The sequence below is a fragment of the Prionailurus viverrinus genome, chromosome F2 (assembly GCF_022837055.1).
Source record: "Prionailurus viverrinus isolate Anna chromosome F2, UM_Priviv_1.0, whole genome shotgun sequence".
Lineage (NCBI taxonomy): Eukaryota > Metazoa > Chordata > Mammalia > Carnivora > Felidae > Prionailurus > Prionailurus viverrinus.
Genome location: NC_062578.1, coordinates 66,379,199 through 66,391,072, shown reverse-complemented (window position 1 = coordinate 66,391,072; position 11,874 = coordinate 66,379,199). Strand labels below are relative to the sequence as shown.

Below are 11,874 nucleotides of genomic sequence, written 5' to 3'. Positions count from 1 at the left end.
GGCATGTAGTCTATTAGGAGAATATTTGGAGTGGGAATTTAAGATACTCTAGATACTCATCAGGCCTGGATCTGCCATCAATCAATTCATGATATGACCTTAGGCAAACACTGTATTTTGTTTGTTTCAATATATCAAACTGAAATTGGTAAATATCAGTTAGGAATGTGTTTAGCTACAAATAATGGAAAACCTGATAAGAGTTTATTTTTCTAACATGACAAACCAAGAGGCAGGGAGTCAAGAATTGGGATGTTATTTAGGAGCCAGGCTCCTCTGTTTTTGCCATAAGCCTGTGGTTTTTTTTTTTTTCTTTTTAAAGTTTATTTATTTTGAGAGAGAGAGTGAGAGCATGAGCTGGGAGGGGCAGAGAGTGAGAGAGAGAGAGTGAGAGGGAGGGGGTGAGAGAGAATCCCAAGCAGGTCAGTGCAGAGCCCGACATGGGGCTCAATCTCACAGACTGTGAGATTATGACCTGAGTTGAAATCAAGAGTTGGAGACTTAACTGACTGAACCACCCAGGCCGTCAGCCTGTGGTTTTTGTCCTGATGGCAGAAAGTTGGCTGCTATACCTTCAGAAGGAAGGAGAGGGAAGGGTAGAGGGAAACCCTAGCTGAGTTTGTTCCCCCTGTTTTTTGGGAGGTAACTAATGTCCTGGAAGTCCTCTACCCACAAATAGTCTTCTCCTTACATCTCATTTGCCAGAACTGAAATATGGCCACTCCTACTCACAAAGGAACCTGGGAAGGCCATCCTATTATTTGGCCATATTGAAGCCCTGCATCAAATCAGGGGTCTGTTGGGAAAGAAAAATTAGGAGTATTGGGCAGGAATTTAACTGTGCCCTTTTATCCCAAAGGGGCAGAAGAAAACGGTCAATCATTGGTTCAGTTGGTCTTTTAGCGGCGGTGAGCGTTGTGTTAAGCCCTTTTACCAGCCAACTCAAGTTAATTAAGGCAGGTGTGGCAGGTGGGAACTCTAGGGTAGAGGTGAGGAAACTGAGGCTGGGAGGCATTAAGTAAATCGTTCCAGGTAGCAGAGAGCAATGAATTAAAATGTATTTCGCCTGGGTGGCTCAGTTGGTTGAACAACTGACTCTTGATTTCAGCTCAGGTCACGATCTCACAGTTCATGGGATCAAGGCCTGTGTGCTGACAGCGTGGATTTCTCTCTCCCTCTCTCTGCTCCTCCCCTGATTGCTCTCATGCACATGGGTGCTCTCTCTCTTTCTCAAATAAATAAACTTAAAAAAAAAAAAGAATTTCTTCCTTAAAAAGAAAAAGAAGTATCTCCTCTCTCCTTACTGGCTTCAGAAGTGGAGGAGGTCCCAAGTTACTCAGAATTGTTACTCCGTTGGGCCTCCAAGGGAGGAGCTAAAGCACTTTCTTCCTTCTTTTCACTCCTCACCCTGAAGAAGGTTGGGTCTGGGGATAAGGGAGGATTTCCAGAGGCTCCCATGTCGATATTTGGGGATGCTGAGACTCTTGTCCAGACCTGTGCTTCCCTGCTCCAACATCCTCTTTCCTTCCCAGATCTCCTGGAGCAGGATCGCTTCCTCACTGTGGCCCCTCTGCAAACTTCACGCTCCTTACCTGCACTGACGCGAGAGCAACAGAGGAGTCAATTGCCCCCAGCTCCTGATAGCAAGTAACATTGATTAGCTGGCTCCTGCAAAGGGCAATGTGATAAATAATCAAAGACACGGCGTTGGCAGCCTTTGAATCACGCCTGGCCACTTCCTGGCTATGTGATTTGCAAGTTGATAGCTGTACCCCTCAGTGCCCCCCATCTGTAAAATGGGTGATAATAATAGTAACCGTGTCATACGGTTGTTGGGAGACTCAATGTACACAAAGCACTGAGAAAAATGCCTACCACAGCCAACACCTGTGTGTGCTTAAGTCCGTTCCTTCTGGATGTCCTTTCAGGCATCTTGGTGATTAACTTGCTTTTATAGATTCGTTCTTTTGTATCTCGAAAGCCAAGTCTCCCGGGGTTGTTCTTAAGTTACTATTTGTTTTTAATGAATCCTGTAGTTATCAATTAATGCCTCGGTTCCTGCTGTTAATGCAGAGCGAGAAAAATAACAGCTAATATTTCAGCTCTTCTCTTCTGCCTTTCTAAAACACAGATTAACGGTACAGAGTGCGGTATGCCCCCTGGAGTCGTGTCGTATGGTGGCCCCCTCCGATCAGTCAACTTGGGAGGGATGGGTTGGTAAATAGTGAGGATCACTTTGTTTGCTTCACACTTGGGGCTGAGCCTGCATGTTTTCCATTCGCTGTTTTTCTGGGCACCGGCTGTACTTTCTACACACGCATTTCAGCCATGAGTGTATGTGCCCCCATGTTGGTGAAATATATTCCTCAACATGGATCGTGGTGGCCCAAGGGAGACCACCTTCAGTCTGCTGCTCTTCGGTGTTTCCTCAGTTGCTGCCAGTAACACGCCATCTGGAGACAGGAGGTCAAAGCCCCAGGTTCTGGACCCTCGCCCTCGTCTGCTGTCACCTCTGGCCATGATATCGGGCAGGTTGCTCTCCCATGTGGGCCTTCAGCCTCCCCTTCCACGACATGATCCCCTTCCAGCCCTACAGTTTTCCAGGATTTTCTGAAAGACGCTCTTGGACTTGGGAAGCACAGCGTGCTGGGGAGACCTTGGTTTTGAAGTTTTCCCTTTGAAGATTGCCTTAATTTATTGGGCATCTTGTTGCTGAAACATACAATCAAGAAAGAATAGACTGAAGTTCCTTTTCCTTCCCCAAATGTGATGCTTAAATAAAATTCTGTTTCATGGAGCAGACACAGAGGAGTAGAGACGGATAGGGTTTCCCTTGTCTTTGAGCAGTCCCAGAGGAGGCTGGAAACAGCAGGACGTCCCTTCAACCAGATGGGCCTCTGAGCCTGGAGAGCCAGGCAGTCACAGAGAATAGAGAAATCAAGGGCGGAAATGGGGAAAGGCTGGCCGCTGGATGTCGGCTTATTCTCGCAGCTGAATGTAGTCAGCCTGGAGGCCGGGGACAAGAGGGGGAAGGTTCACATGAGCTGGCGGGTTGGGGCGCTCCGTGTCATGGTTCAGGTCTGATGAGAAATTGGCCCATTGAGCTAACTGTGAAAGCAAGACTTCCTTGAGAGCAGGGCCAGCCTCAGGGGACACTGGGACAGGGCAGGGTAGCTGGTACTCAGCCTCCCCTTTGGTGGCTTTGCCTCATTTCTCCTGAAGCAGGTATCTAGGGCTTGCCCTGCCTCCAGAGCCCTTCCCACATGCCTCCCCTGGCCCAGTCTTGATTTATCCAGTGACACTCTTGTCCTCGAATGTTTTCCTGCTCCCTTCCTTTCATCATTAATCTTCCTAAAATCTTACTCGGGGGATAGCACGGCGGGGTAGACGGAGTCGTGGCCTTCGGACTCCATCTTGCATGGTGATGGTGGTCTTTTCGCTCATAACAATGGGGACCTGGGTGAGTTACTTGGTTTCCCTCAGCCTCAGTCTTCTCACCTTTGAGATGGGTACAGTAATCCATAATGTAAACAGTCCTTCCCCCTTATCCTTGGTTTTGCTTTCTGCCGTTTCAGTTACCTGCAGTCAACAGCGGTTTGGAAACGAGGGGTCCCCCTTCTGACGGATAATCAGAAAGTCACAAGTAGCCTAACACTACGTCGAAATGCCCACGTTGCTCCCTCACTTCATCTCCTCACACAGGCATTTTATCATCTCACATCGTCACAAGAAAGGTGAGTATAGGACAATAAGATATTTTGAAAGAGAGAGAGATCGGTCACATTCATATAACTTTTATTATAGTATATCGCTATAGTTGTTCTATTAGATTATTGTTCTTAATCTCTTACTGTGCCTAATTTATAAATTGAACTTCATCATGGCTATGTAGGCACAGAAAAAACATAGTATATATAGAATTTGGTACTAACTGTGGTTTCAGGCATCTGCCAAGCATCTTGGAACATATCCCTTGCAGATAAGGGAGGCTACTGTAGCATTATTGAGATAATTCGATGAGATACAAAGGTTAGCTCAAAAAGAAAACCACCCCAAGGAAAATTATTTCCTCCTTCTTGTCCCATTTGTACTTCCTGTGTATTACAATCTGGGGGATTGGAAACACTTACGGATCCCCGGGATCCACCCCATCTCCCAGTGGGAATCAGTATGCTCTAAAAGCTCCTCAGGTGACTGGTGCAGCCTGGGTGAAAACCCACTGCCCTCAGACATTGCTGATTCAGACTTTGCTCTCCGAACCCAGTGCTGCTTCGATTCCCATCCCATTGGACCCGACTCCAAAAGTCAGTTTGTCTTCTGTGTTTTAATCTGACAAATGGCAGATGATTAATCAAGGTTTGTGTGCCGGATCCCTCCCTGAGCCCAGGATATTTGTTTTCACTGGCATCTTGACAGGAGCAGGGACATATTCTCTTCTGGCACTAAGGGGAGGGGAAGGGTGGGTAAAGATTTACTGAAATGTTGTGGCAGAGATGATTGGCTGAAATCGAGACATTCTCTGGGACAGTGACTGAGAATCAGTGGGGCCAGGTAGGGCTGGCGAACCAGATGGGCAGATTTCCTGTCTACATCCAGCAGTGCTGAAGCAGGGAACCGGGCAGCCAGGCCAGGGTGAACATGGTGAATTTAGAAATCGGGGGATCGGGGCAGGATGTGCCTGACTGTGACGTGTGGCTCGGGAAGGGAAGTAGGTGTTTGTGGCTGAAAATGGCTTTCCGAGTTAGTCCTTCTTCCTCCCAGTTACATCTTGCAGGACACTGTCAAACTATACTCTTGATCCACCCAGAGGTCTTCTAAAGATAATTCCCATACAGTCTGAAGCTTCCTGCACCTCTCTGCTTGGGGGTGTTCTCTGGCCTTGGGAGCTTGGCCCTCACTTGATGGAGGGCTGGAAGTATTGGGAAATTAATGGCTTGGGTGCCACCTTCATATGGAGGAATGTCAGCGGATGAACACCCCAGCTTCCCTGCCCTTTGGTGGAACAGTCCTCAGGCATGTTCTGCACAGTTTCTTAGAAAGTCTCCCGTGTGACTGAGCCCCACATGCCACAGTGACAAGCCCCTCATCATGAACCCTTTGCTGGCTTTCCTTCCTTCCCTGTCTCACTTCCCTTCTGGGGTCTTCATGGACGGAGAGGGGAAGGAAAGCACGGTAAGTACAATGCTTCACAATCTGTAGGTTGTGACCCATGAGGGAGTTACAACGTCCATTTTTATTCACTGATTTTGAGAAAGAGAGGGAGAGAGAGAGAGTGAGTGTGTGAGTGGGGGAGGGGCAGAGAGGGAGAGAGAGAACCCCAAGCACACTCCATGCTGTCAGCACAGAGCCTGATATGGGGCCCGGTCCCATGAACCGTGAGATCATGATCTGATCTAAAATCAAGAGTCGGACTCTCAGCCAGCTAAACCACCTCGGTGCCCTGCAACATCCATTCTTAAAAAATGAAAGGAAACGAATGTGCCATAGTAAAGTATGCTACTCGTTGTAAGGGTACATACCGTTATATGAAAACTTCATTTCAGTCATGTGTGAATATGCTCACGTGCTGGTGAAATATATTTCTCAACATGGATCATGCTCAAAAATTTTTAAATTTTTTTTTTCAACGTTTTTATTTATTTTTGGGACAGAGAGAGACAGAGCATGAACGGGGGAGGGGCAGAGAGAGAGGGAGACACAGAATCGGAAACAGGCTCCAGGCTCCGAGCCATCAGCCCAGAGCCTGATGCGGGGCTCGAACTCACGGACCGCGAGATCGTGACCTGGCTGAAGTCGGACGCTTAACCGACTGCGCCACCCAGGCGCCCCCATGCTCAAAAATTTTGAAGGCACTGCCATTGTGGGCCTCTGTGGTTTTTGTGTTCTCAGGATCCATTCTTCCCTTTTTCTGCAGTAATAGTACCTGAGTTTTCATCTCAACAAGGAAAGGGGACTAGGCTCCTAATTGGACATAGTTGTGATGCGACCATCAAACCAGGTGTTGTTGCATCATTTCTTGGTCAAAAGATGGTCTCGTGACCCATGACAGGTCAGTCAGATGATTGTTCCAGGGAACTTCAATCTAGAGAGGACACATGAAAAGGCTGAAACTAGTTGAAGATGCTTCATTCAAAGAGGATGTCTGAACATTAACATATATGTTTTCTGCTAGCTAGATCTTTGAAGTTCCTTATTTTTTCCCCCTTTCAAGATTTGGTTCTTGAGGGGCGCCTGGGTGGCGCAGTCGGTTAAGCGTCCGACTTCAGCCAGGTCACGATCTCGCGGTCCAGGAGTTCGAGCCCCGCGTCAGGCTCTGGGCTGATGGCTCGGAGCCTGGAGCCTGTTTCCGATTCTGTGTCTCCCTCTCTCTCTCTGCCCTTCCCCCGTTCATGCTCTGTCTCTCTCTGTCCCAAAAATAAATAAACGTTGAAAAAAAAATTAAAAAAAAAAAAAGATTTGGTTCTTGAACCATTGGATTGGTTCTATGAAATACCTGTGGATTACTTCTTTATTATTATTATTATTATTATTAATTATTGTTATTATTTACCCCTTCTGTTGCTAGAAACCAAAGAACCCTCCCATACCTGAGGGCTTTGGAATCAGCCGATCCTAACTCTATTGCCACTGGCCTGTGTTACTGGAAAATTACTTTTCTAAGCTTCAGGTTCTTCTCTTATAAAATGAGGATAGTAACACCAGATTGGAGGGTGCAGAGGATATTGACATGGCCATTGGCCCTAGATCTTCAATTAATGGCAGCCACTATCTTGAGCCAAATTTTAATCATCTCTGCTTTACTAGTGATGACTTTGCACTTACTAAATACCTGCGGAGTGGATGAATGAATCCACATGACAAGGTAGATTTTCACAACTAAAGCCCACAGCTGAACTTCTTTAAGGAGTTTCAACCCCTTGCATATGAAACATGTGATTTGTTGTTCAGAGACTGAATATGAGAACATCTCCATGACCTGGGGTTGGGCAAAAGAGTGCTTGATAACAAAAGCAAAGTCCATAAAAGAAAAAATTGTTAAGTTGAACATTATCAAAATTGAAAACTTCTGCTCGGTGAAACACAGTGTTAAGAGAATAAAATGGCAACCTAGGGACTGGGAGAAAATATTATACAAATCACATATTCGACAAAGGTCTTGTATTTAGAATATATAAAATCTTAAAAACACACAACCTAATTTAAAAATGGGTAAAAGATGTAAACAGACATATTACCATAGAGGACGTATGGAGGGGCACAGAGGCACATTAAAAGACGTTGACACTATCAGGCATTAAGGAAAAGCAAATTAAAGCCATAACGAGACACAACTACATACCTATCATAATGGCTAAGATAAAAATACGGACAACATCAAGTGCAGAAAAGGATGCCGAGCAGCTGGAACTCTCCCACATTGCTGATGGGAATAAGACATAGTTCAACTACTCTGGAAGACAATTTGGTGGTATCTTATGAAGTTAAACATACACTTACCACGTGGCTCAGCAATTCCATTTCTGAGATATGAAATGAAAACTTATGTTTACATAAATCCTGTGCACATATTTACAGCAGCTCTGATCATAATTATCCCAAACTGGAAACAATTCCAACATCCGTCAGCAGCTGAATGGATATGCAAGATTGTGGTGTATATATATATATACATTGTGCTAAAACTCAGTAGTAAAAAGGAACGAAGCATCGAGGCACACAACAAACTTGGATGAATCTCGGAGGGATCATGCTGAGTGAACGAAGCCAGTCTCAAAAGGTTACCTACCGTGTGATTCCATGTGTACCAGGACTGGGGGAGGATGGAAAGTTTGGCATGGAAAAGCCATTGGCATGGGTGGAGGATGGAATTCTTTGGTGGGGATGGAACTGCTCTGTATCCTGATTATGGTGATGGTTACATGAATCCATACGTGTGTTAAAATTCATAGAACTGTAAATAAAAAAAGTCAACCTCCCTGTATGACACTTAAAAAACCCTTCTCATCATGGAGCGTGGTTATTCGTTTAAGTATTTTCCTGTCCTGTAGGTCTACACCATCCAATATGGCAGCCACGACTCATGTGTGCTAGTCCCAGTTGAGCAAGTATCACGAGCACATCGGCTTCTGAAGACTTAATACAAAAAAAAAAAAAAAAGGACATGCAGTATCTCAATAATATTTTATGTTGATTATGTCTTGAAATAGTACTATTTTGGATAGATTTGATTAAATAAAACATACTGTTAATTAACTTCACCTCTTTTTCCTTTTAAAGATCTGGCAACTAAAAAGTCATAATACATAGCTTGGATGATATTTTGATTGGACGGTGCTGCTCAGGATGACACAATCAGGGAGGAATGGGGAGGTCTGGCTTTTTCTCTCTTCATCTGGATCAACAGGTGTAGGATGGCCCTACTCAGAGCTGAGCAAAACCCACCTAGGCCCCTGCTTTTGGGGTCCACTCCCTCCCTCCCAGTCTGTGCGAGAGGTGAATGCCATTCTCCACATTTGTCGCGTCTGTCTGGCTCTTGCTAAGCTTTGGAGGAGAAGCAGACGAGCGCAGGGTGAGACGGGGCGTATCAGAGGTAGGGCCAAGTGATGGGTCAGATGTGGGAGAATGGCAGGCTTTGGTTAGACTGGAGTGTGGATTCCATTTTAGCCACTAGTTAGCTGTGCAGCCCTTGGTCTTTCTTAGCCCTGGTTTCCTCCTGAGCAGGAGAGAATAAGAGAGTTCCCCCAGGGGATTCCTCGCTGCCTAGGGCTGTGGTAGGACAAACAGGACAGAGCCTGGAATGCACCCACCTGGGACGCCAGGGATGGTCATTTTGCTGTTGCGACTACCACCCTCCCGCCTCACGCCCTGGTCTCTCCCTCCCTCCCCTTCCCTGCTCCCCAGTCCGTTGAACCTCGCAGGCACCCTGCCCACTTTTCTCCCTGATTCAGCACTGAGAAATGCCAAGGCAAGCGTTCCCATGAAGCTGCTTGTCAGCAAACACCCACTCCTGCCTCTGCTCTCCCGCATGTGTCAGAGATGGGTCTGGACTCCACGCGAGGCCCTGGGGCCGCGCCAGCTCCAGGGCTGACTCATGCGCACCCTGCTGCACAGGGACTCCGGGGCTGTGCTTCCAACCTGTGAGATTCGACAGACATCGGAGACTCCCCAGCGGTGCAACAATCCAGGGGAGAAAAGCCCTCCAACTGTCTGCAGGCGTTGCTGCCTTTTCCCTGGATTCCGTTTCAAAGGCATAAAAGCCTTGGTTTCAAACATTCAGTTGGTGCCTGGTCTGTCTTTTTCACTTTTTTTCCTTTGCCCTTAGTTTCTATTGAGATTCTCCTAGGTTTTTCTTGTTGGATGCTTCCTACTGTTCAGCATCAGCATCAAATATCAGGCAGGTGCTGTATAGCCTTATCAGCTACTAGATTTGTATCAAAGGAGCTCATCGAGTACCCGTTTGGGCGTGGCACTGTATGAGCCTCTCTGGAAGGGAAGTCAGACAGAGGGGAGATCTCTTGGGGCAGGCGCACTTGGCGGTCGTGGTCACTACCTAGCAGGGCTACCTTGATCCCCGCCAGGACTTTGATTGCTACAAAGGTTCTGTTGGGTCCTAAGTTCGGAGGGCTGTGTGGTTTGAGGACCTCAGAATTAGGCCTGGAGTGTGACATCGGCCATCAAGACAGGCCCCGCTCTGTGATAGAGGCAGTGGGGGATGGTGGTCTAGCACATGGGTTTTGGCATCTGACAGGCAGCCGTAGATGTGCATCTGGACTCTCCCACTTAGGGGGCCCCTGGCTGCGGAGCCTGATCTTCTGAGGCCTGAGTTTCTCATCTGACACCTGGGTCACAGTACCAGTCTCAGAGCTTGTGGTGAGAATGTAACACCTGCCATTTATTGAGCTGCTGCTATGTCCCAAGTACTGTGCTATGTTCCAGGGGTTTTCAGATTTAGTTCTTCTAGTAACCCCATGGAGCAGGTATTGGTTTTTTGTTCATTTTACAGATGAAGAAATTGAGGCTTAGAGAGGTTAGATAATATGCCCGGCTGTGGATTCTAGTACTTTGCCCCACACGCTGCCTGGCCCAGCCGTCTCCATGTGGGTACTCACTCAGGTGAGGATAGGGAAGGGGCTTCTGGAGCACGTGGGGTGGGGCGTGGGCAGCTGAGAGTCCTCCCCAGGGAAGCTACGAGGTGGCAGGAGCTGGGACTGGGTGTGAGCTAAGGCTCCAGGCCTCTGAAGCATGCTCCATCGTCCCATCCAACTTCACTTGCAAAACACATACTCAGGGGTGGAATTTGAGAACTTCAAGATGGTGACTGCAGAGCATTAAACACCAGGCACGGGGCCTCTGCGGGCTGGGCCTGTGTGACCACACCAGGCAGACGTTCACAAAGCTGGCACTATTTTAAATGCTTTTTATGGCATAAATATTTCTAAAGTGAGAAGCACGCTTCTGTGTGTGTGTGTGTGTGTGTGTGTGTGTGTGTGTGTGTGTGTCTTGTATGTATTGAGTTTCCTAAACTGGGGGTGGACTCATTTACATGGATGTATTTTTTTAAATTTTTATTTATTTATTTATTTATTTTATTATTTTATTTTATTTTCAATATATGAAGTTTATTGTCAAATTGGTTTCCATACAACACCCAGTGCTCATCCCAAAAGGTGCCCTCCTCAATACCCATCACCCACCCTCCCCTCCCTCCTGGATGTGTCTATTTTATTTTATTTTATTTTATTTTATTTTATTTTATTTTATTTTTTAACGTTTATTTATTTTTGAGACAGAGAGAGACAAAGCATGAACGGGGGAGGGTCAGAGAGAGAGACACACAGAATCTGAAACAGGCTCCAGGCTCTGAGCTGTTAGCACAGAGCCCGACGTGGGGCTCGAATTCACGGACCGCGAGATCGTGACCTGAGCCGAAGTCGGACGCTCAACCGACTGAGCCACCCAGGCGCCCCTGGATGCGTGTATTTTAAAGCACAGCAGCAGCTCAGCCCGTGTGACTCGGGGGAAGCGAGTGGAGTGTCTGGCAGTCTGCATACACAGAGTCTCCACTGTCTGTTCGGTGGCCACACCAGGGACTCCTGAGCACGGAGTGCTCCTTCCTGCCCGGTTTGAAGAATGTTTGGTTCATACCTTCCTTGGGAGAAAGAATAGTGCTGTGGCTAATAGCTTCCATTCCAAGGGCTCCAAATACTTGGGGTTATTGACCAAGCTCATGACTCTGCAGCTTTCTTGCCACTTGACCTCAGGCCAGATACTTAACTCTTTTGAACCTCAGTTTTGCCATCTGTAAAATAGGCATATGGTGTCCATCTCCTAGGACTCTTTGAGGATTATAGAGACAAGGGCATGAAAAGAACCCAGCACAGTGCGTGGCATATATTGACCATTCAATAGGTGTTGACCACTGTTATCATTCCTGAGTTAAGAACAGTTACAGAACTTAAAAAGTGACATGTGTGTAGGTAGTTAATGATCAAAATGGAACGGTACCAAGTATAAGATGAATGGATGAATTCCGAGAGTGTTTCTCAGTAGTTTATTATCTAATAGTAATGCTTGAGATGAGTTCATCATTTTATAGTTCACAAAGCATTGTCTTACACATAATTCCATTCTAGGAACACAACAGCCCTGCAAAGTAAGAAGAGCAAGAAATTCATTATCCTGTTTTACAGATTGAAAAACTAGAGGCCCAGAGATTAAACCCAACTTATGTTAATGGGTAACATACTGTGTGACAGTATGTTAGATTTGGGGATAAAAATGGGTAAGAGTTTTTTTTTTCCTGCCCTTTTGAAGAAATTGTGGGTCAGGGGAGCCTAGAGCAGGCTTGTAGGAGGGCGCTGGCCTTAAGGTAAT

The 11,874-nt window shown here is 46.5% G+C and overlaps 1 long non-coding RNA gene across 1 annotated transcript; it reads left to right on the top strand.

Annotated features, from left to right (window-relative positions):
- Positions 1 to 1,869: 1,869 nt before the first annotated feature.
- Positions 1,870 to 8,121, top strand: LOC125156168 (uncharacterized). Its single transcript, XR_007148500.1, has 3 exons — positions 1,870 to 1,936; positions 3,576 to 3,734; positions 8,049 to 8,121. It is a non-coding gene; the product is annotated as an uncharacterized LOC125156168 (long non-coding RNA).
- The last annotated feature ends 3,753 nt before the right edge of the window (positions 8,122 to 11,874 follow it).